The 27,844-nt window shown below is 36.6% G+C and overlaps 1 long non-coding RNA gene across 3 annotated transcripts in view; it reads right to left on the minus strand.

Annotated features, from left to right (window-relative positions):
* Positions 1 to 19,343: 19,343 nt before the first annotated feature.
* LOC125922938 (uncharacterized) overlaps positions 19,344 to 27,844 on the minus strand; it is a 172,688-nt gene continuing 164,187 nt past the window's right edge. For all 3 annotated transcript variants that reach the window (XR_007457839.1, XR_007457840.1, XR_007457841.1), the window contains one exon: positions 19,344 to 19,472. This is a non-coding gene — a long non-coding RNA (uncharacterized LOC125922938). The remainder of the gene's footprint in view (positions 19,473 to 27,844) is intronic.

Raw genomic sequence — 27,844 nt, forward strand, 5'->3', positions numbered from 1 at the left:
GTTGTTAGATGTATTGGCATAAAGTTGCCCATATATTCTCTTATCATTCCTTTAATGTCTTTATAGATCTGTAGTGATATTCCCTCTTTATTCCTGATATACATATAATTTATGTGCTCTCTCTTTATTTCTTGATCTCTCTTGTTAGGGGCTTATCCATTCTGTTGATCTTTTCAAACAACTAGCTGTTAACATTGTTAAATTCCCCAATTGTTTCTCTAATTTCATCAATATTATACCTTTCTTCTTTTTTCATACAAATACTTTAAATCTATAAATTTCCCTCCAAGCACTGTGTTAGCTGCAATGCATGAGTTTTTGTAACTTTGTGTTTTCATTATTAGTTTAACATAGTTCCTAAATTCACTGATGAGTTCTTCTTTCACCCACGGTTATCTATCAAAAAGACAAGAAATAAAAAAATATTAGTAAGGATGTGCAGAAAAGGGAGCAAACTCTTGTGCACTCTTGGTGGAAATGCGAAAGTGCAGCCACTGTGGAAAACATTCTGAAGTTCCCGCCCAAATTAAAAATAAAATACTATAGGGGCGCCTGGGTGGCGCAGTCGGTTAAGCGTCCGACTTCAGCCAGGTCACGATCTCGCGGTCTGTGAGTTCGAGCCCGCGTCAGGCTCCGGGCTGATGGCTCGGAGCCTGGAGCCTGTTTCAGATTCTGTGTCTCCCTCTCTCTCTGCCCGTCCCCCGTTCATGCTCTGTCTGTCTCTCTCTGTCCCAAAAATAAATAAAAAACATTGAAAAAAAAATTAAAAAAAAATAAATAAATAAAATAAAATACTATATGACCCATCAATTCTACTCCTGGGTATTTACCCGCTAAAAATGAAAACATTAACTCAAAAAGATATATGCACCCCACGTTCATTGCAGCATTATTTACAACAGCCAAGATATGGAAACAACTTAAGTGTCCATGGATGGATGAACGGATAAAGTAATTATGATATATCATAGATACAGATATAGATATAGATATGTTTTCTAACTAGTTTAATAAAAGAGAATTATTAAGAAATAACATTTTGTGGGACGCCTGGGTGGCTCAGTTGGTTAAGCATCCGACTCTTGATATCAGCTGGCGCGATGTCGTGGCTGTGAGATGCAGCCCTCCCTCAGGCCCCACGTCGGGCTTTGCACTGAGTGTGGAACCTGCTTAAGATTCTCTCATCCTAGGGGTGCCTGGGTGGCTCAGTCGGTTAAGCATCTGACTCTTGATTTTGGCTCAGGTCATGATCTCACGGTTTATGAGTTTGAGCCCCATATCAGGCTCTGCATGTAGCCTGTTTGGGATTCTCTCTTTCCCTCTCTCTCTCTGCCTCTCTCCTGCACTCGCTCTCTCTCTCTCTCTTTCTCTCTCTCTCAAAATAAATAAATAAACATTTGAAAAATTGAAAAAAATTCTCTCATCCTCTCCCTCTGCACTCATGCTCACTCTCTTTCTCAAAATAAAATAAATAAACATTTAAAAAAGGAGTTAACATTTTGCTGCAAGCTAACTAATGTATTTGATCTCTAATATGCTACATGTTTCTTTTTGATTGCCTTGCAGTTGTTGCATGAATGGTGTCTGATGAATCAAATATTAATAATAGTAATGCATATAATACTTCATGTTTCAAATATTCTTCTAAGTGCTTTCTATGTATTATCTCAGTGAATTTTCACATTACCGTACAACTCAGGCAGTAGTTTTATAGACAAATAATTATCATTTTATAAATGAGTAAACTGATGGGGCACCTGGATGGCTCACTCGGTTGGGCATCTGACTTGGGCTCAGGTCATGATCTTGCGGTGAGTTCAAGCCCCGCGTCGGGCTGTGTGCTGCCCGCTGGGAGCCTGGGGCCTGCTTCGGATTCTGTGTCTCCCTCTCCCTCTGCCCCTCCCCTGCTCATGCTCTGTCTCTCTCTGTCTCAAAAATAAATAAAAACATTAAAAATAAATAAATGAGTAAACTGAGACCCAAAGAGCTTAAGTAGTGTGTACAAATTACACAGTAGTATATGGTGGAATTTAAGAGCCCATACATACAACCATTATGCTATAATGCTTTTTTGGTAATGTTTATTTATTTTTGAGGGACAGAGCACAAGTGGGGGAGGAGCAGAGATAGAGAGGGAGACACAGAATCTGAAGCAGGCTCCAGGCTCTGAGCTGTCAGCACAGAGCGTGATGTGGGACTCAAACCTACAAGCCATAAGATCACGACCTGAGCCGAAGTCGGACGCTTAACCAACTGAGCCACCCAGGTGCCCCAATGCTATAATGCTTTTTAAAAATACAGATCTTTGTCTCTGGCACTAGCTTGGATCATTACCACAGAAACACTGTTATTTACATAGTTACATGTGTCTAATTTTGACTAATTTTTAATGTGCTATGTGAAGTTAATAGTAAAGAGAAGTAAATAAACATCGTAATGATAGAATTTTATTAAATAGAATAGCTTAATTTCAAAATCAAAATTTGTCTCATAATTTGTGACTTTTTCAGTATGTATGATTGACATATCAGAAATTCCTTAAGCATTAAAGTGAGCTCCAGAAGCCTCAAACCTGTATCACTCTCTTTTTTGCTGTAGTTTCTTATCTGCAAGGCGAGAAAATTAGATTCAATATGATTAGTGCATACTCTTAAATTGTTACATTATTTTTTGTTATTATCTTAACTTTTATCATTGAAAAAAAAAACCCTCTTTCTTCCTCCCTCCCCCTCCATGTTTCTATCTCAGCTGTTTGCTCTTATCATAAACATGACATGCTGTAAGACATGAACAAGTGTGTACTTAAGCAAAATAGTTATTTCCTTAACTTGACTCACCAAGGCACCCTAGAGATTAATACTCTTGTGATTTCACAGGTCTCTTGCGCATGTGAATTTCCATGAGAGTCTATTCAACTAGGGTAACTAAGAAGAAAGAACAATGTTCCTCTATACAAGGTGGGTTTTGCATTGTCCCACACATAGCCCGCTGATGGCCGTGGGATGGCAAAGTCATCTTCATTAGACGGAATTTAATAGTGAATCAAAGTTCTTGTGGAGAATAGACTGATCTAAACTTTAGCCTCCCTTGGGTCCTGCTGAAAGATTAGAGGGAAAGAGTAGGGCCTTAGTAAGTTGAATGTATCAGATTGTTTTTCACTAATAGTTCTCTTGTAAAACTCTGAAAACCACCCAGTTTAACCCTTAAAAAAGGGGGGGAAAGCAAAAGGAGTGGTGTAGGGGAGGGGAGGAAACTCAGGTAGCATACCACAGGCATTGATTTTTGAGATGTTCTGTTTTCCCAGTAGCAAGTTCCACAGTTTGGAGTATGTGCACTTGACCAAACTTTGTCTATCAAAAGGAAAACAGTTTTCTTGCTACATATAATCGCCCCTGCCATATGTCACAATGCTGTAATTTCATAGGGTTTACAAAATTTAATTGCCTTTCAGTTTTGCTCTATGATTAGAGATTCTAAGACTCAATCCAAGAATGCAGTTATTTGATAAAATCTTTTCACAAATATCCTGAATCCAGGAAGAGTTACAGGTAGAAGAAAAAAGAGAAGCCAGCACAGGTAAAATGTATCAACCAGCACCTGTAGGGCAGGATCAGACATAGTTAACAAGAAAAAAGGAAGGAGAAACAAATGTGTTAGGTGATCTTTAGTTTAAAGAAATCTCTGTTGGGCAACTGGGCATTTTGCTCCTTGCCTTTTATTTCCAACTTCCTTTCAAAGAATTCGTTAAGTGAAAAGAGAGATGATGGCAGCTCAGTATATCAAAGCTCAGTTATCAGTTGGCTTATTCTAGTATCTTTGGTCTTTTGTGGATGCCTTATGATGTGTTGTACGGTAACACAGGAAAGTCAATCTCATACCAGCGATTGCCACATGAACGTTAAGGAGTCTGAAAAAAAAAAAAAAATCACAAAATAGAAATAGTTGCTGTCTCAGGTATAAAGTGGCACTGATAAGAATGAATGTATCCAAAAAGATTTGGGTAGGTTTCTTTTTTCTTTTTTTGGAGGGAGGGGTGCAAAAGAGATTGACTTATTATTCAGTAGGGTGAGAAGGAAAGTCTAAGAGAAAGAAAAAGACATAATAGAGACTGCTCCATTGTCAACTCTTTCAGGATTGGCCCTGAGCATGTTGTCCTGATTACGGACAGAAGTAAAAAACTTACTACTACTCCGAAGAGATCTGTTTCCTTTATGTAACATCTTTAGTCTTAAAAATTCACGAGAGCTATTAAAATTAAACTTTTCCTTAAAATCAAAGTACACTTCTTGGGGGATAAAGGTACTTTTCCTAGATCTGTAATAGGAAGACTTTAGAAACTCTTGAAAGATGGCATACTAGTCAGCAGGAGATACATTCACTGGGATCCTAAAGAGAATTGAATAAAGGTACTATTTTTCAAAGGAAAAGATGGTGAGTCAGCCAGGAACTAGCAACAGCAGGAAACCGTTAACCACTGTAAGACTTAGGGCAAATGGAAGAAGCTATGTTTCCGGACTAAGTGAGAGCTCATCCATGTGAGACGGACACAACCACAGAGCAAAAGCCAGAGGAGAGGGAAGAAATAACCCGACCTTCTTCTCCTCCTGTCCATTTATTTCCTGCTGTGCTTCTGGTAGCCAAACCCCTCCAGAAGCCAGAATGAACTTAGTGCCACTGTCTTCGAGAATGAGAACCTTCCTTTTCACTGGCTTATGGCACAGATCGAAGCAAAGACAAAAAGAAAATTGATGCTGGAGTTTGCAGATGTATGACTAACTGAGACATTGAAAGAAAAATCACTAACAGAGGAGCAAGAAAGCCAAGATAGTCTGAATTGCAGTTTTCAATGCATGAGAAGTTGATTTCCTGTGGCTAAGACTTTATTCCTGATTGTAGCATCAGTAATGATCTTTCAACTGTGACGGATCATAGGTTTAAGGCAATTCACCTGCAGGAAAAATACTTTAGAAAGAAAATGCAAAAACAAAAACAGATTGTGTGAGAAGATTTTCTTTAGGATGACTCTATAAAAATGACAGGTATAATCTGTTTTATTCTAGTTAACCATATTAATTCTTATTTTTATTTTGGTATATCTGTATGAGGTAGTATGATGTATTTTCTTCAAAATCACTTTGATCTACTCCTTGGAATGTTTTAACAATGAGCAGCATTGCATATTCGTTTTAGTCTGGAAATTTCTAACAGGGAAGAATACTGCAATGAAATTAACATTTAAAAGAAATCGTTCCTCAGGAGATAGAAAATATATCATGCATTATAACATTTTAGGGCTTGAAAAGAACTTTTAAAGATCAATCTAAAATTTTTATTTTACAAGTGATGACAAAAGGTGTAGTTGTAGTTTCCCCATAGCAACACATCTCTAGTTTTCAGCAAAGATCAGAACCCACGTCTCCTGACTCCCCCCATCTGTTTTACCTACCTTCCCATGGTGAAATTCCCATTTATATTCCTATTATATAGGAGAACCAATCTTGTTTCAATGACTTCCTAAATCTGCCTGTCCAAAAATTCACTGAAAATACATACCTACCACCTTAATATTTCTCAGCCAAGATTTGAAGATACCATCAGAGAGCAAGAAGAGGTATCCTTGTGGATTGCCCGAAGCTCTGGGAGCTGCCTGCACTCAGCGTCTCTCTGTGGACTTTGGTTCTATCATAATCCATTAGCCAACTGTCCATTTAGAGGCTCAAGTTCCATTGTCCTCAAATTTTGTCCAAGAAAATTGAGTTCATTATTTTGCAAGACCAATAAATGAAAGAGTTATAGCTTGCTGTGTTTTAACTCCATGAAAGAAACTGTCATAGCCCACAGAGAATTTCCTGGATATAAATCATTTTTTTTTGACTGTTGGTTCTGTCTTGTCCCTTCTCTATCACACTATAATTACTTAATCTGATCACTTGCTATTCCTATTTCCTCTTTAATATCTGTAATTTTTAATCTATGTTGTCTTGCTCTATTATACTTCCCTGTAGTAAGCAATGACATATAAAAAAAGGACCCAGCCTTGTAGGCAGGTGTGTGCTTCCTATGTGCTCACAGATAGGTCACTGAAAGTCCATGCAAATTAGGGTACTTCATGGAGCAGCGGAATTTCATCTGGCAAGCAGGTGTGTTATAGAAGAGAACTATAAATGACTTGGTTTGAATGATGGCTGTTGGTGTTCCTCTATGCTTTATTCTTGCAGTTCACCTAATGGGTCATGTTCTTGACATCTGAACTCTACAAACATGGTCATGGAAACCTCTTGTCTAATGTTGCACTAGATGGGGCATTGATCTTCCTAGGACAAGAAGATCGCCAAGTGTTCTTTCTCCATTTCTCTCAAAATAAAGATTTGAAAATTTTATAAATGAAATAATTATTCAAGGACTATAGGAATTTAAATTATTTGGCCTCTGACAATAAAAGCTTAGGAAAGCTTTAGTCTTTTACTATAAGAGATTATAAAAGTAAAATAAATTAATATGTGTTAAGGCAGGCAGTATGTGACATATAGTTTTCAAAAACAATCCCTGCAATCAGAATAGTATTACATTTTAAAAATATATCACCATAGATTTTAAGAAGTAAAATAGATATACATCGTTCTACCATACCTTAACTTCTTGCTTTTTAATAGGTAGGTGGGAAAATCTGTAGTTCTCAGCTGTTTATCTGTGGACTAGGGCCCATCTATCACAAAGATTTAACTAGTCAATATTGAAAAGAGAAAATAACATTAAGGACAAAGTAGAGTGTGTTGGGGGGAGGGCAGAGGGAGCTGTAAAATGCCAACCTTCCTTTCCTAGGGTAAGACCCTACTTTCCTCTGGGATTTTGCCATTCCTACTCTGAGGTAAACCACTGTGGCAATAGATGGTAGCTGAACTGAAGTACCTCTTCCTGGAGTCTGTTGTGTCTGTCTTCTCCTGGGAAGCAGACCTATGATGGGATTCTCTTAGGGAAAATGCCTGTGTAAGAGAAAATGGGGAAAGGGCCAGAAAAGGCTGGGAGAGTCATGGGAATGTGATATAATTCGGACACGAGCGAAGTGGGGAGAAAGGGAGGCATACTAGACCGTTGTGCCCCATCCAGGAGTCCTTGAGGCAAAAGCAGCCATCAAAGTGGACCCGTGTCTCCCCCGCGTTGTCTTGCCTTGGGATTCCTGCCCCCTCAGGATGTGCTGGGCAGCATGGGGGAAGCATGCCAGAGCCAGCAGCTGGGGCCCTTGGTTCATGAACTTCCCTGGAGTCCGAGGTCTGCAAGGCACATTCTCATGGCCACCACAACTAGCTGTGGCTTTTTAATCTTTCATACCTATTATACCTGAGAATTAGACTTTCATCCCTTTCTCCCTTGATAAAACTTTTAGACCATTCTTCTTCTACTTTTTAAAAACAAAACGCTAAGAGACTGTTAAAAACTGAGAACAAACTGAGGGTTGATGGGGGGTGGGAAGGAGGGGAGGGTGGGTGATGGGTATTGAGGAGGGCATCTTTTGGGATGAGCACTGGGTGTTGTATGGAAACCAATCTGACAATAAATTTCATATATTGATAAAAAAAGAGTCAAGCTAATAAACAGTGAAATCAAAAAGTCAAAAAAAAAAAAAAAGCTCAGAAAGAAAAATAAATAAATAAATAATAAAATGAAAAGCTCAGAAAGAGAAAAAAAAAAAATGAAACTGTAACAAAGCCTGGCAGTTTTCAGGCTCACGCCATTCAACTAGTCAATCTTCTGAGCCCTCCTCCTCAGTCACTGAACTTTGACATCTGGCTGTTGGTCTTGCTCACTCTAATCCTTGCCAATATATCAGGCAAATTCAATACCCGGGCCTCTCAGTTCCTCATCTTCTCCATCATCCATGACATCTTCCTTTCCCCCTCTTCTCCACACCCTCAAAGAATTGTTCAAATAGTACATTCTCACAGAAGCCTTCTTAGAATCCTGACTACATGGGATCCTCCTGTCCTCTACTTCATACTAACAGTTACTGACCATGGGAACAAGCCCCAAATGAAAAATATTATGCACCTAGGGTGCTTTTTCTTGGCCGTTATTGTTAAACTGTTTTCTTACAGAGCACAACCAGGATGTGGCCTGAATGTGGCCTCACATATGAGCTAGACTTAAAACAGGACCCCGGCTCCAAAGAGCACCAGGGAGCTGCCTGGGTTGCCTGACAATATCTACAAATAAGGACGAGGCCCTTCTAATCAATCAGGATGAGGCATTTTTTTCCCCTTTCCCTCATTAGCATATTGGTTGGAGTGGGCACCTAAAAGGGAACTTTATATGAGCAAGGCCTCCCGTCTCTTCCTGAGCCAGCCTAACTGACCTCTCTGTTAGTGCTGTGTGTCCCTTCAGCGAGAGCTGGACACCAAATAAAGCCTTGCCTGTGCCTTTGACTTTTGGGTCTGGCTTCTTTTCTATTCTTGTAGGACCAGAAAACCCGACTCCAGTAACAATCTGTGATGCTCATTCAAAGCCAGTGACAGTTTTTGGAAATATCTGTTTATTCCTGTGATTGGATTACTGTCTTTTCTCTACCGTAGATTCTAAGTTCTATGAGGGCCAGTTTGATCTATTTTGATTCTCAGCACCTGCAAATTACCTGGCACATAGTAGATATTCAGTACATATTCCCTATATAACTAAATGATTCCCTGACTATACACAGAAATGAATGAGTAGATTTGAATTGTGATGCATTGAATTGAATAGATATATCAATGGATGTTGTTGCCAAGGCTTATGTCTGTCTACATTTGAAACATATGTAGTTATCAATGTAAGTAAAAACTTCAGAAGAAGTAAAATTTTCTTTCATTATTTTATATCCTGTGACAAATTTTATCACTTCAAAAAATTACACTTAGGGGAACCTGGGTGGCTCAGTCTGTTAAGCATCCGATTCTTGATTTCAGCCCAGGTCATGATCCCATGGCTGTGGGATCAAGCCCCTGCTTCAGGCTCCACATCGAGCATAGATCCTGCTTAAAATTCTGTCTCCTTTGCTCTTCCCCAACCCCCCACTCCCACCCCGGCTCACACACACGCTTTCTCTCCAGAAAAATAATACACTTGATTTTATCATCAAAATCACTTTGGATATGTTTTTTATTTTAAACTCTGAATATCTTGACCACAGTGCTCTTCACAATTCATCTAAGGTTTCCTTGAAGATCATAACATGGGGTCTTGTACATAATAGAATTTATTATATGGCATTAATTTGCAATGCATTAATTCAGCTTCTCTAAATTCTGATATTTTGTTCTTCCTAATAAAACTAACCCTCTGTCTGATTTTCTCTTCCTCATTTATTTCCACTGAGAGACATAGTTAAATTGACTTTTACTTATATTTTGGGATTTATTTATTCATAAGAACTTTTTAAAGAATGCATCCATTTCTAATCTTTTTTTTTTTTTGCTTGCTTTTTATTTTTCTGAATTATTAGGCTTTGATTTTTATTTTACGTTTGTTTTATTTTTTCAGGATTTAATTACAATTAAGTCTAATGACTTAAATGTAGGTTTTCTATAAATGCTTCAGGAGATTTTTTTAAACATGGGTGGAAGGGGGCACTACTTAAAGAGTATACTATTGTTGGGGCACCTGGGTGGCTCGGTCAGTTGAGTGTCCAACTTCGGCTCAGGCCATGATCTCACAGTTTGTGAGTTCAAGCCCCACATCAGGCTTGCTGCTATCAGCACAGAGCCTGCTTCAGATCTTCTGTTCCCCTCTCTCCCTGTCCCTCCCCTGCTCCCGCACGTGCTCTCTCTCAAAAATAAGTTTATAAAAACATTAAACAAAACTTTTAAAGAGTATACTATTGTCAAAAATTCAGAAATAACAAATACTAAAACCATGACTCACCAAAGTATTAATTAGTAGAAATCGATTGATTGATACACACTGAAAAGACAATTTACAAAGCAGTAGCATCCTCAAACCAAAGCATGGAATGAGGCTTAGGTATATTGGTTATAAAGCAACTTATATAGTGATAAAGCAGTGACTGTTTATTCTTCATAGTGATTGATTATGGTAGGATTTTCTTAAAGGACAGGGAATTGATCAGTGGTTACCTCATACCAACCTTGGAAAACAGTTTGTTTTGCTTACGATTTTCAGAAGGATAAGCAAGAAATGATCCATAATAAGTTAGCCTTGCAAAATAAACAAAATTAAGCTTTGCTTCTATGACTAAACTGGTTTTGTCTCCTCAGGCAACTTTCAAGGCTGGTCTCTGTTTTTTATTTTAACGATAGTTTAATCAGTTTTCCATATTTAATTTACATTTTCTGTTTGAAATTATCTTTTTTAACAGTTTTACATATTAAATCAAAATCTTTAAATTTGATTGGCATGTTAAAAATGTTGCCTTTGAAGTAAAAGTGTTCTGCTCTTATTCTTGGCGTTTCCCCCAGGTTTAATAGTAAAATGATTGTTTTATCCTTCTATCTTATTTTAATCTATTTTCTCCTTTAATTTAGTCTAGCATTTCACAATGACTTTGGTCTCAGTATCTCTTTATGCTCTTAAAAAGCAGTGATGATCCCAAAGCTCTTTTGATTATGTGAGCTATATCTATCCATATTTACAATCCTAGAAATTAAAACTGAGAAACATTTAAAGTATTTATTCATTCATTTAAATATAACAATAAACCCCTTATACATGAACATATATAATTATTTTAATAAAAATGAGTTGTATTTTTCCAAGACAAAAAATAGTGAGAAGAGTAGCATTGATTTACATATTTAAAAATCTCTTAATAGAAAACATTCTCAAGAGACTAGGCTGGTGGTTATGAGGGGCTTGGAGGTAAGGGAAAATGGGAGATGCTGGTCAAAGTGTACAAACTTCAAGTTATAAGCTGAGTAAGTCCTGGGGATCTAATGTACAGTGTAATAACCATAGTTAGTAGTATTTAGTATTATTTACATGAAAGTTGCTAAAAGAGCAGATCTTAAATGGTTTCACCACAAAGAAGAAATGGTAAGTATGTGTCGTGATGGATGGGGTGTTAGCTAAAGTTAAGCTGTTAATCAGTTTGCAACATGTAAGTGTATCAGATCAACACATTGCACACTTTAAGCTTGTACAACATTGGGGTACCTGGGTGGCCTAGCCGGTGAAGCTTCCAACTTCGGCTCAGGCCATGATCTCATGGTTTGTGAGTTCAACCCCCGCGTCGGGCTCTGTGCTGGCAGCTTGAGCCTGGAGCCTGCTTTAGATTCTGTGTCTCCCTCCCTCTCTGCCCCCCCCCCTGCTCATGCTCTGTCTCTGTCTCTCTCAAAACTAAAACATTAAAAAAATTTTTTTAACTTGCACAGTGTTATATGTCGGTTATATCTCAATGAAGCTAGGAAAAATAAAAAATTTAAAAAGTTTAAGTCACTAATGTTAAAAAAAAAAAGCTGTTTCAAATCATGCTAAAAGGTCAAGCAAATGAGGAATAAGCATTGACCATTGAACTTAGCAATGTAATCCTGGTCATACCGTTAATTCATCACCTCTCTCTCCTAAGCAATTAAATTTTCAGTTAGGCACTTCAAAAATATAGAAGATGTTCTAATCCAACAGAACCTATATGCCATAGTAATCTTGAGGGTGGTCTGCCCTCACTTCTATCTTATCTCACACAGAAAACACTAAGTCAGAAGAAAAAAAAAATCTCAAGCCATATAATTTCCAAACATCTGGTTGGTTCTACATTTCTTAAAACATTACTCTCATTCTTGTGCAACTCTCCAAGTGAAGTTATTCCTAAAATCTTAGTTCCTTTTATCCTCCATATAACTCATAGTGCAATCCGTTTTTCACTGAGGCATGAAGATGAATGGACTTTTGACTCAAGACTTTCAGGTTATGCAACCTTATGAATGATTTCTTTACAGATCAGCATAAAGCATCATTAGAGATTACATTAAACTTACATTCGTTGAATCACAGGATACCTCTATAAATAATTAAATACTTAATTGATATATTTTTTAAATGTTTATTTGTTTTCAGAGAGAGAATAAGAATGTTGGGGGAGAAGGGCAAAGAGAGAGGGAGAGAGAGAATCTGAAGCAGGCTCTGGGCCATCAGCACAGAGGCCAATGCAGGGCTTGATCCCACAAACCCAAGATCATGACCTAAGCCAAAATCAAGAGTTGACCCTTAACCAACTGAGCCATCCAGATGCCCCAATATATATTTTTAAACTAAGTAAAAATATGAAAAGTTTTAAACCTACTTTCATTACCATGAATACATTTTCAAGAAAGTGTTTTCAACAATTTATTAATAAAGGACCCAATTTACCAATAATTTACAAATAGTTTAAAGTACATCAAATATATGCAATGCAAAATATAATAAATAAAATAATATGGAATTATTTTAACTTCTTGATTATTTTATTTATAAAATTATTTTACAGTCCTGGGGCACCTGGCTGGCTCAGTCAATAGAGCATGTGACTCGATCCCAGGGGTGAGTTCAAGCCCCACCTTGGGCATGGAGCCTACTTAAAAAAATAAAATAAATAAGTTTCTAGTCCTTATATATTTGCATAGAAAGGTGTCCACAATACATTATTGTGGGGGGAAAAGCAAGTCATAGAATAGTATGATTAGTGTTATCCCATTTGAAACTTTAAAAAATCTGTATACATATGTATGTCTAAAAATATATGAGAGAAAACTAGGAGAATACATGCCAAATTATTGACATTATTTATAGCCCTAGTAAGGGATTAGGAAAAGGGATTGTGTTTTATACACTTCTAATTGTTTGGGATTTACCACTAATAAATATATTTTATATATATTTTTAAATCATTTGATTGTCAGAAATAAAGTTTCTACTTTGGCAAAATATTTATATTAGTAAATACATGTTTATAACATGTTTTATTAGTAGATACATGTTTATATGCACATAATTTTTATATAGTAGAATATATCAGTATATATTCTTATTTTGGTAAGAAGAGCGTTTTTATTTTTAACAAATTAGAATCAAATTTTAGGACTTTTATTTTCTAGATTTTTAAGTGATAACAGTGGCTTGTGTGCAAAAACCACAAGGCTATGACTCACGACTGATCACTAGAGACAGCCTGTATATTTCTCTTAATATAAAATCCTATTATGTAATAATACTCACTGGTTCCCTGAAAATTGAAAGAAAATCTAGTTGCAACAATTTAGTTTTATAAGGTTTTTTTATTCAATTGCATTTTCCAGATTTCTTTTTAGTTGGACTGAGGTATGTAAAGATTCTGTTCCGCTGCTCTTAGTTCTACATGTTCATTTTCCAGTAGGTCTCTATAGGGATGATGAAAAAGAGATTTATGTCTAGTGCCACTTTGTTCTAAAAAATTAGCTAATTGTCACAAATATGCATACAATACCTCAAGTTACCAATTACTTTCACCACACATCCAAATATGTTTATTGTGTATTATTGGTTTATTCTTTTCTTTTTTTTAAACAACTCTCATCTTTACTATTCTATATGAGACCTCTGTCTCAATGTTTTTAGTTTACCTTGAAAAAACTGTGTCAAAAGCAAAGTGAAATGGCTGACAGATCATGTTAACCCGGACAAAGAAGCATCTAACAGAAAACCTTTAACTTGTGCAAAGTCAACTTGCATCCATTCACCTGTGAGAATAAGGAGTCAACGTGTCTGATGCTAGAAATCTAGCAGGTTCTTTGTGCCAAGAACCAAGCACAATTAGAAATGTAGCAGAGAAAAGGCATGCAATCAGCTGTAACTAACTAAATTCATCCTTTCAAAGAAGAATTACTTTGAATTCCAATCCAGACAGCTCAGTCTTGTAGACTGGGGGCGATTTTGAGGAGTGGGCTCACGGGAGTATGACTCTCTAACTCATCATAGTGGACCTCAATGGACTAGCCTCTGACTCAGCCACAGTAAAATTACATACTGTGTTTCACGCTAATTAAAATAAGTTGGCAGTAGCAATTTTGCTGAAATTCTAGCTAACCTAAAGCAAAAGGAAATCGTAATATGCCATTTTCCTTACCTAATAAACAGGAACCAAGGCCATTTCTAAATGAAGTAGTGCTCAGATCATTGATTATGCTCCATAAGCCAAATAATAAGCATCTTTTAAATTACCTAACGTGAGAAATATTGTTCAGACACACCAGATTTTGCTGAAAGGAAGGAAGGCACTTTTTCTTTTTTCTCTATAGTGAAGTCAGTAAATATTTACTAAATACTATGATATACAGAACATTCTGCTAACCATTGAATCTAGGTTGAGGTACGAACTATTTATGGTTTTCTCTCTGTACCTGTCAAATATTTTTGTCAGTGAAACATGGCCTAAGTTATCTTTTCAGAACAATATTTTACCTTGCAAATAGTCTCCTGTATAAAAAGTATATATATTCTTCTTATAAGTGACCTAATTAAAACTTGCAGTATCTTCACCTTTCTGCTTCTTTTATGGGGAGGATCTATACCTTTTATTCTGGAAATATTCATTCAGATCATTTTCTAGTTGGTGAAACTCTGATTTTAAATATTTGACCATGTCAAACTCAGAAATAGATTTACTAAATGGTACCCTGTGCCTATTTCCTTCTCAAAATGTATCAGTAGGGGAGCGCTTCGGTGGCTCTGTTGGTTAAAGGTCCGACTTTGGCTCAGGTCATGAGCTCAGGCTTCGTGTGTTGGAGCCTGCGTCCAGCTCTGTGCTCACAGCTCAGAGCTTGGACCTGCTTCAGATACTGTCTCCATCTCTCTCTGCCCCTCCCCCCTCTCTTCTCTTCTCTCTCTCTCTCTCTCTCTCAAAATATAAATAAACATTTTAAAAAAATTTAAATGTACCAGTAGGAGTTTCATCAGGAAAATAGGAAAGCAGAAACTGCTCTAGATATTTCAATCAGGAAACAGGTAATTCTTAGGGAAAAAAGGCTGAGAAGACTGCTGCAAAATCTCACATTTGCAAAAGCCCGCACGTCTGCCTGCTGCTGCCTATGAAAGGAGAACATGGCTTCCGCTTCCCTTCCACCTCGCAGATCTGATATGAACGTAGCTCCTAGTGGAACCAACCCCAGAACATGCGTCAGAGATTCTGGGAATGTAGTTTCCGAGTGTCCTACCATCCCCAAACAAAGAAGAACATACAAGTGGAAATAATGCTAAATTGCTAATAGATAACGTGTAGGTAGGAGGTGGGATTGAGGCAAATTCTGTCCCAGTGATACTGTCCAAAAACATTTTAGCTGTGATTTAACAGCTCATGCTACAATTACTGAGGTGAATGATAGTTACAGTATAATCCACTTGCCGTTACCCTTTTAGAAAATTTTGCTCCTTTTTTCCTCCCACTTTTACTTCTTTGACCACTTGGATAGGAAATTTTAATTTCATAAATACTGACTTCAATGATTTAACAGATAAAAACCACATGCTAAATTACTATATATCTGTATCTGTATTACTCTATACCTATGGAGAACTTACTAGGTGCCAGGCATTGTGCAGGAAGTCATTATGTGGGGTACAGAGATAGTCCCTGCCTTTCAAGTGCTTACAATTATTAGGAGGCAAAATGAAAATACAAGCAATATAACTCAAGGCAGATTGCGTGCAATTAACAAAAGGCAGAGGAAGAATTAGAGCAGGAGAGATTCCTAGAAGGTGATGATGAGTGATTGAAGAGAGTCATGGGGAGGAAATGCTCTTTGAGGTGTAAGGATTCTGACAGATGGAAATGGAGTGAGGCACATGGTGAGACGATTTTCCAGAATGAGCAAAGTGAAAAGGGTGAAGAACTTGCTAGAATTAGACTAGAAACAGATACCATGAATGCAGATGATACAGGGGTGGGCAGTATTGCAAAGGAAGCAGCCCATGTGGGGACTTCAACCCACAAAAGACTAATGTGCAAGCCACCTCCAGGTAGCATCCCCGATGAGAATGTTGGCCCAGGGTTATTTAAAGTTTCCAATTGTTCAAAAGAAGGTGAAAATCCATATTCTAAGGCAAAACCCCTATTTTAAAATGTTAGCATTCCAGGGGCCCCTGGGTGTCTCAGTTGATTGAGCGTCTGACTCTTGATTTTGGCTCAGGTCATGATCCCAGGGTTGTGGGATCAAGCCCCATGTCGAGCTCTGCAATGAGGATAGAAACTGCTTGAGATTCTCTCTCTCCCTCTCTCTCTCTCTCTCTCTTCCTCTCTCCCCCTCCCTCAGATCCTCTTCCCTGCTCTCTCTCTCTCTTAAATAAAATAAAAATTAATAAATAAAAACTAAAAATAAATAAATGTTAACACCTAATTTTTAAAAATTCAAAAAAAATCCCAAAACAAAAACGAAACTAAAGCCATGTACAATTTAGTATATGTGCTGCCTAAGCAAGCACAAGCCATGTGTAATTTCAGTAAAACATATCTATCATCCATATATGGCCCAATGACCATGTATTTGCAGCCTTTAGGAGATGCTTCCTGAGGTCCCATCCAAACAATTCTAGTTTCAATCATGAACCTCATTCTCACTGAATAATATATGCTCTAAAATTATGCATATTAAGCATTACCTCAGAAACTTTCTTCGTACGAATTGTGTGCCTTTAATTCTTTCCTAAAGAACTGTAGAGCTCTGAAGACTTTCATTTGCAAGAGGCCTAAGAGTGAAAAGAAGTAACAAGAAGGAGAAAACTGAAGGAAGACCACAAGAAATGCAAATGCTGTGGACATTTACTGGTGCAACCAATCTTTATCAACCTCTGAGACTGAAGACAACTGCTTTCCTTTACTTTTACGAATGGGGAAATGATAATGAAAAGCATTTGTCACAGAGGAATAATTTTGACTTATCTGGAGTAACAATTATTAGCTACCCTAGCAGAATAATATACTGAATGCTTCTGGTTATTTACAATCCAGTCTACTTGGGGAGCTTGGATGGCTCAGTTGGTTAAGCATCCAATTTCAACTCAGGTCCTGATCACAACTATTATCATATTTTATGATGCCAATCAAACATGAATGAACATCACAGTGACATTATGATTTAGGCCAACATTTGTAACCATTGCTGCAATAATTGAGAGAATTTTGTTCTAATACTGATGCCAAGGCCTCATTCCCAGAGATCCTAACTTAGTAAGTCCAGATTGGGACCCCAGCATCTGTATGTTTTCAGATGCTTTAAAATAATTTTATTATCTAAAAAGTAATTGTTAGGGGCACCTGGGTGGCTCAGTAAGTTAAGCATCTGACTTTGGCTCAGGTCATGATCTCACAGTTTGTGAGTTCGAGCCCCACGTTGGGCTCTGTGCTGACAGCTCAGATCCTGGAGCCTGCCTCGGATTCTGTGTCTCCCTCTCTCTTTGCTCCTCCCTTGCTGGCACTGTCTCTCTTTCTCAAAAATAAACATTAAAAAAATACAATAAAATCCAGCCTACTGTGATATACAGAATCTCCTCTTACATTTGTGGATATTTTTTATTTTTTAAAAATTGAGTATCAACAAATTATTTCTCAAAAACTGTGTGATCATGTTTTCTGCCCATTTCTTCACTGGATTATTTGTTTTTTGGGTGTGGAGTTTGGTGAGTTCTTTATAGATTTTGGATAATAGCTCTTTGTCCGATATGTCATTTGCAAATAACTTTTCCCATTCTGTTGGTTGACTTTTAGTTTTGTTGGTTGTTTCCTTTGCAGTGCAGAAGCTTTTTATCTTCCTGAGGTCCCAATAGTTCATTTTTGCTTTTAATTCCCTTGCCTTTGGAGGTGTCACGTAAGAAATTGCTGCAGCTGAGGTCAGAGAGGTCCTTTCCTGCTTTCTCCTCTAGGGTTTTAATGGTTTCCTGTCTCACATTCAGATCCTTTATCCATTTTGAGTTTATTTTTGTGAATGCTGTGAGAAAGTGGTCTAGTTTCATTCTTCTGCATGTTGCTGTCCAGTTCTCCCAGCACCATTTGTTAAAGAGACTGTCTTTTTTCCATTGGACATTCTTTCCTGCTTTGTCAAAGATTAGTTGGCCATACTTTTGTGGGTCCAGTTCTGGGTTCTCCATCCTATTCCTTTGGTCTATGTGTCTGTTTTTGTGCCAATACCATGCTGTCTTGATGATTATCTTAAAAACTGAGAATAAACTGAGGGTTGATGGGGGGTGGGAGGGAGGGGAAAGTGGGTGATGTGCATTGAGGAGGGCACCTGTTGGGATGAGCACTGGGTGTTGTATGAAAACCAATTTGACAATAAACTTCACATAAAAAAAAACCGTGTGATCATACCCTTTAACATGACAGGAAAAAGGATACTAACAGGGCACATGTCAATAAGTGAAATGAGTGCCTAAAAAGTAGCCTTAGTGTTGTCTTGCTCTCCAAGCAGTTTTAAACAAAGCTGAATGCTGTACCAGTGAAATATATTAGCTCTCTTTTTTGCAAGAAACGTCACAAAAGAAGCAAAAAGTAACACAAGCCACTATATAAAGTTTCTACTTTCATTCAAACAGGCAAATGTTAATATTGAATTGTCTACGTTAATACCTCTGATCACGTAAGTCTTATGTGTGACATCTGCCACCAGGGGAAATCATGTTCATCCATTTCAAGATACGCTAGGGCTCCTCAGGGGAATCTCCTCTCATAGGGCCGTTCTATATCCTTAGAAAACATTTCAAACTAGAAACTTTGATAGATATTCTAACTGAGCTGTTCCCAGTAGTGGTGTTTTTCAATAACATAGTAGAGTACCTAATGGAACGTAATGAAAAAGATCAACAATAAAATGGACAATTTCAGAAAAAGAAAAAAACCCACCTGACAAGGTTTCTTTCTGCTTATGAGTTACCACTTCACAGAGCAAGCACCGTGGAGTGTATGTGAGCATTCATAGTTTCAGCTTCAGAACAAAGAATAAGTCTAAAAAGGTAAAAATGAAAATGTGTGCTGTTCTGCCACAGTGTAGCTGAGAGTTATAAAGGCCCTGTGAACAATATTGAGTTTGGGGTGGTACAATCACATCACCAAAGATTTACCTTCACTCTGTAAACTCAATATAGGGCAATAACAGTCTATTACAAGCAGAGCAATACAACATCAAAGGAATGTTTAAAAGAACTAGACAGAACCTTTAAATCACCAGAATTGAGTTATCTTCCCCCAAAGGAAGCACCATGGGAGAGATCTTAGCAGGGTTCTTCAAGAGGTATTACTAATTTACCATAAGTTATATTTAATACATTTTTTAAACGTGTTTGTAATCTCTCTCCACTTTTTAGAACACAGAGCAATAAATTAAAAGAGAAACAGTCCCCAAAGAGCAAGAGAGTGGGAGAAAAAATGACAAGAGTTTTATTTTGGGGAGGAGGGTTAGTGTTTCAAATAATTCTCCCATAGCTGAAAAGTCTGTGTAAGATCTGTCCTCTCCCACTTTCAAAGAGACTCTTCAAATCTGAACCTAGAGAAAAAATAGTAAATTTTTATTATTTATATTTATAAATAAATCAGTCTTCAAATTCTGTTAAAAACAGGACATTCATAACATTTTAGAAAAATGGTAATAAATTCTCTTTAACATCTCCAGTAGAGAAATAAGCAATTTTATTCCACCTTCTTATGACTAAAACGAACATTTGAGAAGTTGAATTTCTGGTCTAGGTCATGTCAGAAATGGCAGTAGAATTTATTGTGGAGTAGTACTGGTCATTGTTGGCAGTGTGCTTAGTTTAATGATGTTTTGATATATTAGTTTTTTACATATAAAAAGATGTTAATTTCCTGAATGTATTGCAAAGGCTTATTGTTACACATTTTAATCTAAATCCAAGCATTTGTGTTTCCCATGAAGGGCAAATGGAACTATCGAGTATTATCAAAATTATTCATCATCTGTTAATGTCTCATATTTGCATACATAAAATCATAAATTTCTATATGATACTAATAGAACTGCTCCTCCAATTCTTTCAAAACTTATACCCTTTTTTGCCTTTTGTTTAACATTCTGGTTTTGGTTTACGTTATCTTGATTTATACCAGACATATGTATGCAAAGAGATTTTAAGTTCTAGATAATTTGTATCCATACTGGCTTTTCAATACGTTATTATTTTTTTTAAGCGCTGCAAAACACACCCACAACAGGTGCATGAAACTGCCTGTAACACATGCCATATGGGGGAAGTACTAGGGTTTGTCCCTTTTGATATAGAATGGTTTTATTGGTGTCATACTGTGTAAGCTTTTATAATAAATCAGATCATACATGCATTTATACTTATGTAGCTGGAGTTGGGAAATATTTAATTCATGTTTATAATGGTTTTAATTTTATAACCAGCTTCCTAAATGTCTTTACAGTTGACCTTTATGTTAAGATTATTTCCCTTTAAATTTCCCATTTACCAGATAATCTTTTTCAGACATTCGAATTGTGCTGCTGTTTTTCTTTTTTGGAACATGTTCTTCTTCATACCAATACTGTTCATTGAAAGGCAAAATTCTGATTCATATTTTTTATACTCTTGCCTGGGCAGGAAAAGAACTAACTTCATTAGTTATTTAGTACTAGCATTTAGTATTAGTATTGGTATTAGTATTAATATTAGGTGAGTTTTTTGGCATTCCATTATTTGCAACAATTGTAAATGTGATTAGAATAGGTGAACCCAACATGTGCTTGCAGGTCTATCAAGGTTAGCTTGTTTGTAGTTGTAAGATGTCAAATTACAACTAGGAACTCTCATTTTTTTCCCCCTATCCATTCAACTTGTATTAATTGTATCACAAAAATCCAATATCCAACCAGAAGCATCATATCATATGTAGCTCTCATGTCATAACAAACACCACACTGATGTTTGTCCATTGGTTGATGTCACCACAGTGGTTAAAAGAACAGGTACTCTGGAGTCAAACCTGACTTTGAAATTCTGCTCATCTAGTTAATAGTTGTATGACTCTGCCTCAGTTTCTCTTCTACAAAACAGAGAGAACAATAATGTTTACAGGTTGCTATAAAGATTAAATCAGATACCATTTATAAATGCCTACTATCGTGGCAAATAATATGTACCCAAGAAATGTTAGCTATTCTGATTGGAAAAAATATGTTCAGAAATGCTCCAATGCCTTCCAGTTAGTATGATGAATGTTATAAAGTTTTACCCAACCACAGAACCCACTGACTGTGATAAAACCAAATTAGAATGTTTACTCTTGTGCAGAGATTATGAACCAACACCTGTTGCTTAACAGTAGTGGGACTCATACCAAAAATCAATGAATGAGTAACCACCCTAAACAGCTATCACTTTCATAAGGCAGTTGGTTCTATAGTCTAGACCCGTTTAAGAATTGAACAAAGTCACCTGCTGACTATAATAGCCATTCATAGGAGTGATATAGAATTTAATGTTAGTGATTATCTGCTATGATCTGACATCATGTGTGTATTGCCTTCCACGTCTTGCTTGAAGGACATTTTAGCAACAATACTTAAGAATGTTTCATTATTAGGGCTTAAGTACCATCAATTTTTTACTAAATCTTGGCCCATAAGAAAACTACAATTCGATGTACCTGGGTCTTCAGTGCTTTTAAGTAAAGTAGAGGAGAGAATATGACTACTGTCAGAAAGAGATAATTGATAGCAAAGACAGCTTGCCAGAATTTTTTTTAATAGGAGAAGCATACTCTTTCAACAGTGAAGCTTGAACAAAAATTTGCAATAAATATCTTATTAAATGTTTATTAATTTCCTCTTAACATTTGGTATTAATTGGCCAACCTTGTCCTTGGGTTTTATTTGGAAATATCTTTGCTTCTGGACTGGTGTGTCCCTTTTGGGCCTTACCCACTTCCTATAAAGTGGCAGAAGTAGATAGTCAATTCACTATTTCCAGGTAAACTGCCATCACAATCTCAGAAGTCACTCTTCCCTCCTAAGACAATTCTATGAGTAACACAGAAATAGCTAAAAGTCAACACTATCTTGGTTAAGTTATTAAACCAAGATAGTCATTTGTAAGTCATTGTAAGTTGCTTGTAAGTCATTAAAGTGTTTTTATTTATTTCATTTGTGATTACATGTATTTATTTGGGCTTAAACTGAGTCTACTATTTTCCTTTAAATTGGCTGTAGACAGAATCTATGTTTTTCACTTTTTTTTCTCCCACTTCCTCAGTACTTGCTCTTCCAAAGCACTTAAATATGGCATGTAGTATGTTCTCAAGAACATAATGAAGGATAAGCTTGTCTAAGATCCATTAAAAGATCAAGAGATCTTTAATGGGTTGAATAACTTAATTTGCTATATTATTATTATTATTATTATTTTAATACAGATTGAAACCTTTACCTAAAGAACTGACAATACTTTGCCATGTTTTCAGATATTGCATGGCAAATATGAGTAAGTAAATCAATGAATTAATGCATGAGGACAGATAGAAGAGTTCCAACTTCTACAAATTATAGCCAATTAATGCAGACTAAGAATTTCTAGCCATTAAGACTAATGGTCTTCCTGACCTTCTCAAATACAAAATGAAATGTAACTATTACACTACCTTGTATCTCAATGGAAGTTGATAAGCAGGGTGAAGTTTCTACTTATCCCCAGCCTAACAACTATGCTGATCATAAAACAAGTCCAAGGACCTTAAATTTCAATGAAATGTGGCCAGTTGCTTCAAAGAACCAATTCTGGATCTACTACTCTTGGGTCTGAGAGACATACCGGATTCTGGATGTGTTAGAGGATTACCTCAGTCTGGGAATTAATCTCAACCCAATATGTCTTAAGATTAGACTAATCTCTTAAGGTAATTTTGGGTGAGATGCTAAGACTTTTCAAATTAAGGCCTGACTTATGAATACCAGACCATTCTCACTATTCCCACAGCTTAAGTTGACAGCTACGTGGTGGCATATGATGGTATATGGTAGACTATTCTAGTTACCAGCCCTTATTCTATCTACGGTCTTCTGCTACTCCTCCTAACAAAATTCTAGGTGTTCTTCAAGATATGGCTAAAATATTATCTTTTTTCTCCATTGTTTCAGGGGTCATTTCTAAACCTTACCATTCACATGCCCATCGCCTCCTTCTTCAGTTCAGCCATTTATTTATTCAACATATATTTTTGAACATCTATTATGGACCAGATACCTTTGTATTTCATCTGAACCAAGCAGGTAAAAATTCCCTGTCATTGTAATGCTTGATTTCTGATGGAAGAATAATTAATTATTCCTTCTATATTCTCATATCACTTTATTATTACATTTGTCACATTTATTGTAGATAATTGTTTATGTGTATCTCTTACTGGATAGCAAAGGCCAGGTAACACTTATCTTTTCAATTTTTATCACCAGCACCCAGCACATTGCCTTGCACCATGACATCAGGGAAAGGGCAAAACAAACTTTACAGTTTTGAGGCTCCTTATTAAGTTTAAATTTGCTCAGTATCTACGTTTTGTTTATCTATTATTACTTAAGAAGTTAACTGAAAACTTAGTCATTTAAAATAATGTTTATGTTTTTCTCACAATTTCATAGGTCAGAAATTTGGGGGGCATCTGGGGGGCTCAGTCGGTTGAGTGTCTGACTCTTGATTTAGGCTCAAATTTAAAAAAAGAAATCTGGAAAAGGCAAGGTAGTTTATCTGCGATTCACATGGCTTCAGCTATGGCTATTGTTGTGACTGGGGCTGGAGGATCTCTTTCAGGATAACTTCTTTATTTATATTTTTGGTACCTTGCAGAAACTCTTTCTTTTTTTCCTTCCTTCCTTCCTTCTTTCTTCTCTCTCTCTCTCTCTCTCTCTGTGTCTCTCTCTCTCTCAGTTCTCATCCTTCAGGGCTGCTCCATGAGATATGGGTTTCCATAGCATGGTGTCTCAGGATAGTTACACTTCTTACATGATGGATGGTTTCTAAGGGGCAGAAAGCAAGAACTGCCAGGCCAGTTAAGGGCTCCAACAGGAACTGTAACTGCATCATTTTACCATGTTCTAGTGGCCAAAGAAGCCGTGAAGACTGCCTGGATTTAAGAAGATGGAGAAATAGATAACCACCTCTTGATAGTGAAATAGCAGTTGAATGGATGACATTTTATAGCCATCTTTGGAAAATGCCATAATCTGTGATAGCTGTCTCATATATCTTATCAGTCATAATGTGTGTAGGGGAAAAGATCATCACTGAAGTAAAACTTAAATTGTTATTGAACAATAACCAAAACAAAAACAAACAAACAAAAAAAACAAAACCTACTCCTATGGCAAAAATTTTATTTTAAAATGCTAAATGAGGGGCGCCGGGGTGGCTCAGTCGGTTAAGCATCCGACTTCGGCTCAGGTCGTGATCTCGCAGTCCGTGAATTCAAGCCCCGCGTCGGGCTCTGTGCTGACAGCTCAGAGCCTGAAGCCTGTTTCAGATTCTGTGTCTCCCTCTCTCTCTGACCCTCCCCCATTCATGCTCTGTCTCTCTCTGTCTCAAAAATAAAAATAAACATTAAAAAAAATTAAAAAAAATAATAAAATGCTAAATGAGTGGTGATTAAAAAACATTCAGTAAACAAGAATCCTAAAAGCTTCTAATATCAATTTATTTTTTAAAATACATCAAAGTCATTACAGGGGATTTACTGAGATTTTGAGACTCAAGATCTTTGATATTTAAATCATGTTTCTTGTAAAACTTACACAATTCTGAGTTATTTCTCAGATACGTATTTCTCATTAATATTTAATACAACTTTACAGTTTTAGTTGAGATAATCCTTGATTTCTTAGGCTATTGTGAGATGGTCCCCCAAATAAATCCCAGTAGGATTAAGAAACTCAAGCACACATCACCTCATTTTCTAGACTCCTTTCATGATATAGTATATTATGTGTCCTGATTTTTTTTTCCAGTGACTTACAGCCCATTGGAAAGCTCAACTATTTATTGAAGGAAAATTTTCCACATGGTAGAAGGCTAAAAAATTCTGTTTTCTGAGACATTATGGGTGTGTATATCAATTGTGGTTTTGTATGTATTCATATTTGAGGTGTTGTAGTTTAAATCATCAATTTTGTATTATGTTGCACAGAAAATTGTTTCTTGCTCTTTGTACTCTATCCATGTTATAGTATTTATAACATAACACTTCATATTTAAACCAGTATCTATCTTGGTTTACCCAAGGCAGCATTTATAATTTTGTTGTAATGTAAATTAGTATGAATTTACTTAAATGATCAACAGTATTAATACAAGGCAAGACATTGTCATAATGCAGATATGAGAACTCTGGTTTATTACCTGAGGTAGAAAGCCCCTTTATTTATCATTCTCTTTAATAAAACATTCAAACTGAAAATAAGCCAAATTCTTCTAGGAAGCTAATGAAATGTCTCTCTGGAGAAGGAAATCTACTACTGAAGAAGACTTTTTTTGAGAATCAAATTAAGACCTTCGGCCAGAAAAAAAAAGGCAGTGTGTATTTGAAAGTCAAATCAGACCAAGGAGTTGGTGAAATAACCCTGAAACAATCCTGTTTGCCTGTGTGCATTTTCAACACTGTAGGACGGGCTATAGGAGTCCTGTGCTGTTGATATGCCACTCCTGTGAGCCATGCAGGGCACGCTCTTGTGGATACCTTTCCTTCTGAAGATGGTCATGTTTTCTGTGTGCTAGACATGAATGGACACTACCACAAACGAATTGATAATTGTGCAATACCACCTGAAAACTGAGCTCCCCTGGCTATACCATTACAATCAATCAAATCTGGGGTGTTACTGCTGAACTCTTTCTCTTATGCTGCTTTATAAAGTGTTAAACAAAATAATCAAAAAGCATTGTAAATTAGCTATACATTTATTTCCACTTCAGTATTTTAAAATCTAAGCTTTAAGTCTTTTCTGAACATTTAGAATAATCAAGTTGAAATGATTTAATGATACCATAGCTCGATTAAGTGAAACCTTAAGATATCATCCACCTTATGAGTCTTTAAAATGGCCCTCTTCGTATACCTAGTATCCAGATCTTGATGTCTAATACTGTTTCCCACTAAAAGGAATCAGGACTCCTTGGAGAAATGGCTGGGTCCAGAAATGGGATAGGAGGTATGCAAGATAAGCCTAGAATATCTTATTAGACCAGCAGTGAGGCTGTTCTAAATAAATAAATAAATAAATAAATAAAGCATGTTACAAGACTCAAGAGAAAGCTTGAAGGTATTCTACTAGTCACATCAAGGACAACTTGAGCACAAAATAATTAAGTACACTAACTAGCATGATGAACAATTCCAAAAAAATTGGAGTTCATGAGTTCATATCAATAAGAAGTAGATAAATAAATAGGAGAAAAGGGAGTAGTGTAGATTAGATTAAAATGTTAAGTGCCAACTGGCAAATGAGGAGAAAGTACAAGAGTTGGAAAGTCAGCATTTGCAATCATCAGAGTAAGGACTGGATCAGACATGAATCGCTAATGGAGAATATATCTGGGGAAAAGTTTTGGTGAAGAGCACATTTGCCTGCTCTTAAAATGTCTTTCCATAGATTGATTATTAGCTACAAAAGAAAAGTGACATTTATACATGGAGAAATCAAACAGTATATTGATTGGGTGATCTAAACACCGTCAATGAGAAGTACATAGACATTGTGTGAATTTGGATGAGATATCCTGAGAAAGCCATAATATCACCTATGTAACATTCCAAACAAAAATACATAATGAGAATATAAGCATCAGTTGGTATCAGATATATGCTAAATGAGGAACAAACGTTCTGAAATAAAAACGGATGGGAGACTGTAGTCTTCAAAACTGTCAGTGGCACAAAAGACGAACAAAGATTATGGAAATGTTCTGGATTTAAAAAGACTACAAAGACATGACAACTAAATACAATACCACACTCCAGAGTGGACCCTTACCTAGAGTGGGAAAAGGTATTGGATCCAGCTCCTAAAATTGAAATTATAAGGATAATAGAGTTAACAAAGGTATTCTATCAATCTTAATTTACTAAAATTGTTAACTGAACTGTAGCTATATAAGAGAATATCCTACTGAGAAATATTCACAGAAGTATTAAGGGGTAAAGGACCATGATATATGTAGCTTACCCTGATGTGATTCAAAATATATGCATGAAGAGAGAGAGAGAGAGACAGAGAGAGAGAGAGAGAGAATTTGAGTCAATGATAAATCAAATGAAATAAGAGAGAGATAATAAGTGAATCTGGGTAATGAATATCAGGATGTTATTTGATCTATACTGCTTCTTACAACTTTTCTAAAATTTTAAAATTATTTCCAATAAAAAGTTAAAAAAAAAAAAACACTGTGAATGGAGCAGCACGTACAAGAAGAAAAACATTGCTGTTTCCCACTGGCAGACACTCCAGCATGTAACTGAGTATGCCCAAAGCCATTATGCAGAAAACCAGGAATTATTGTGTGCCCACATCTCAAATGAACCTGATTCCGATTAATGTAGTAGGCAGTCTTGGTAGTTAACTAAACTGCCTTCAAATCAAAGGCAGTGTGGTACAGGTCATGGGATTGGGTTAACTGTAAAAAGCCTCGTCCTTAAGTCCCCAGGTGATACCTGACACACTCAAGCACTAACTTTGCAGGCTTGGGTACAGAAGATAAGCAAAAAGTCACACAGTGGTTCCTTTGCATTTGGCCCAGTGGCCAAGTTTAAAAGGACAAACAGGCTGTACTGCAAAGAAGGTGAAATGCTTAAATGTCAGAGAAGCATTGTTAGGACCTATCTGTATGCACAGCAACTATCGTGTGTTCCAAAAAG

This window comes from Panthera uncia, chromosome B1 (assembly GCF_023721935.1).
Source record: "Panthera uncia isolate 11264 chromosome B1, Puncia_PCG_1.0, whole genome shotgun sequence".
NCBI lineage: Eukaryota > Metazoa > Chordata > Mammalia > Carnivora > Felidae > Panthera > Panthera uncia.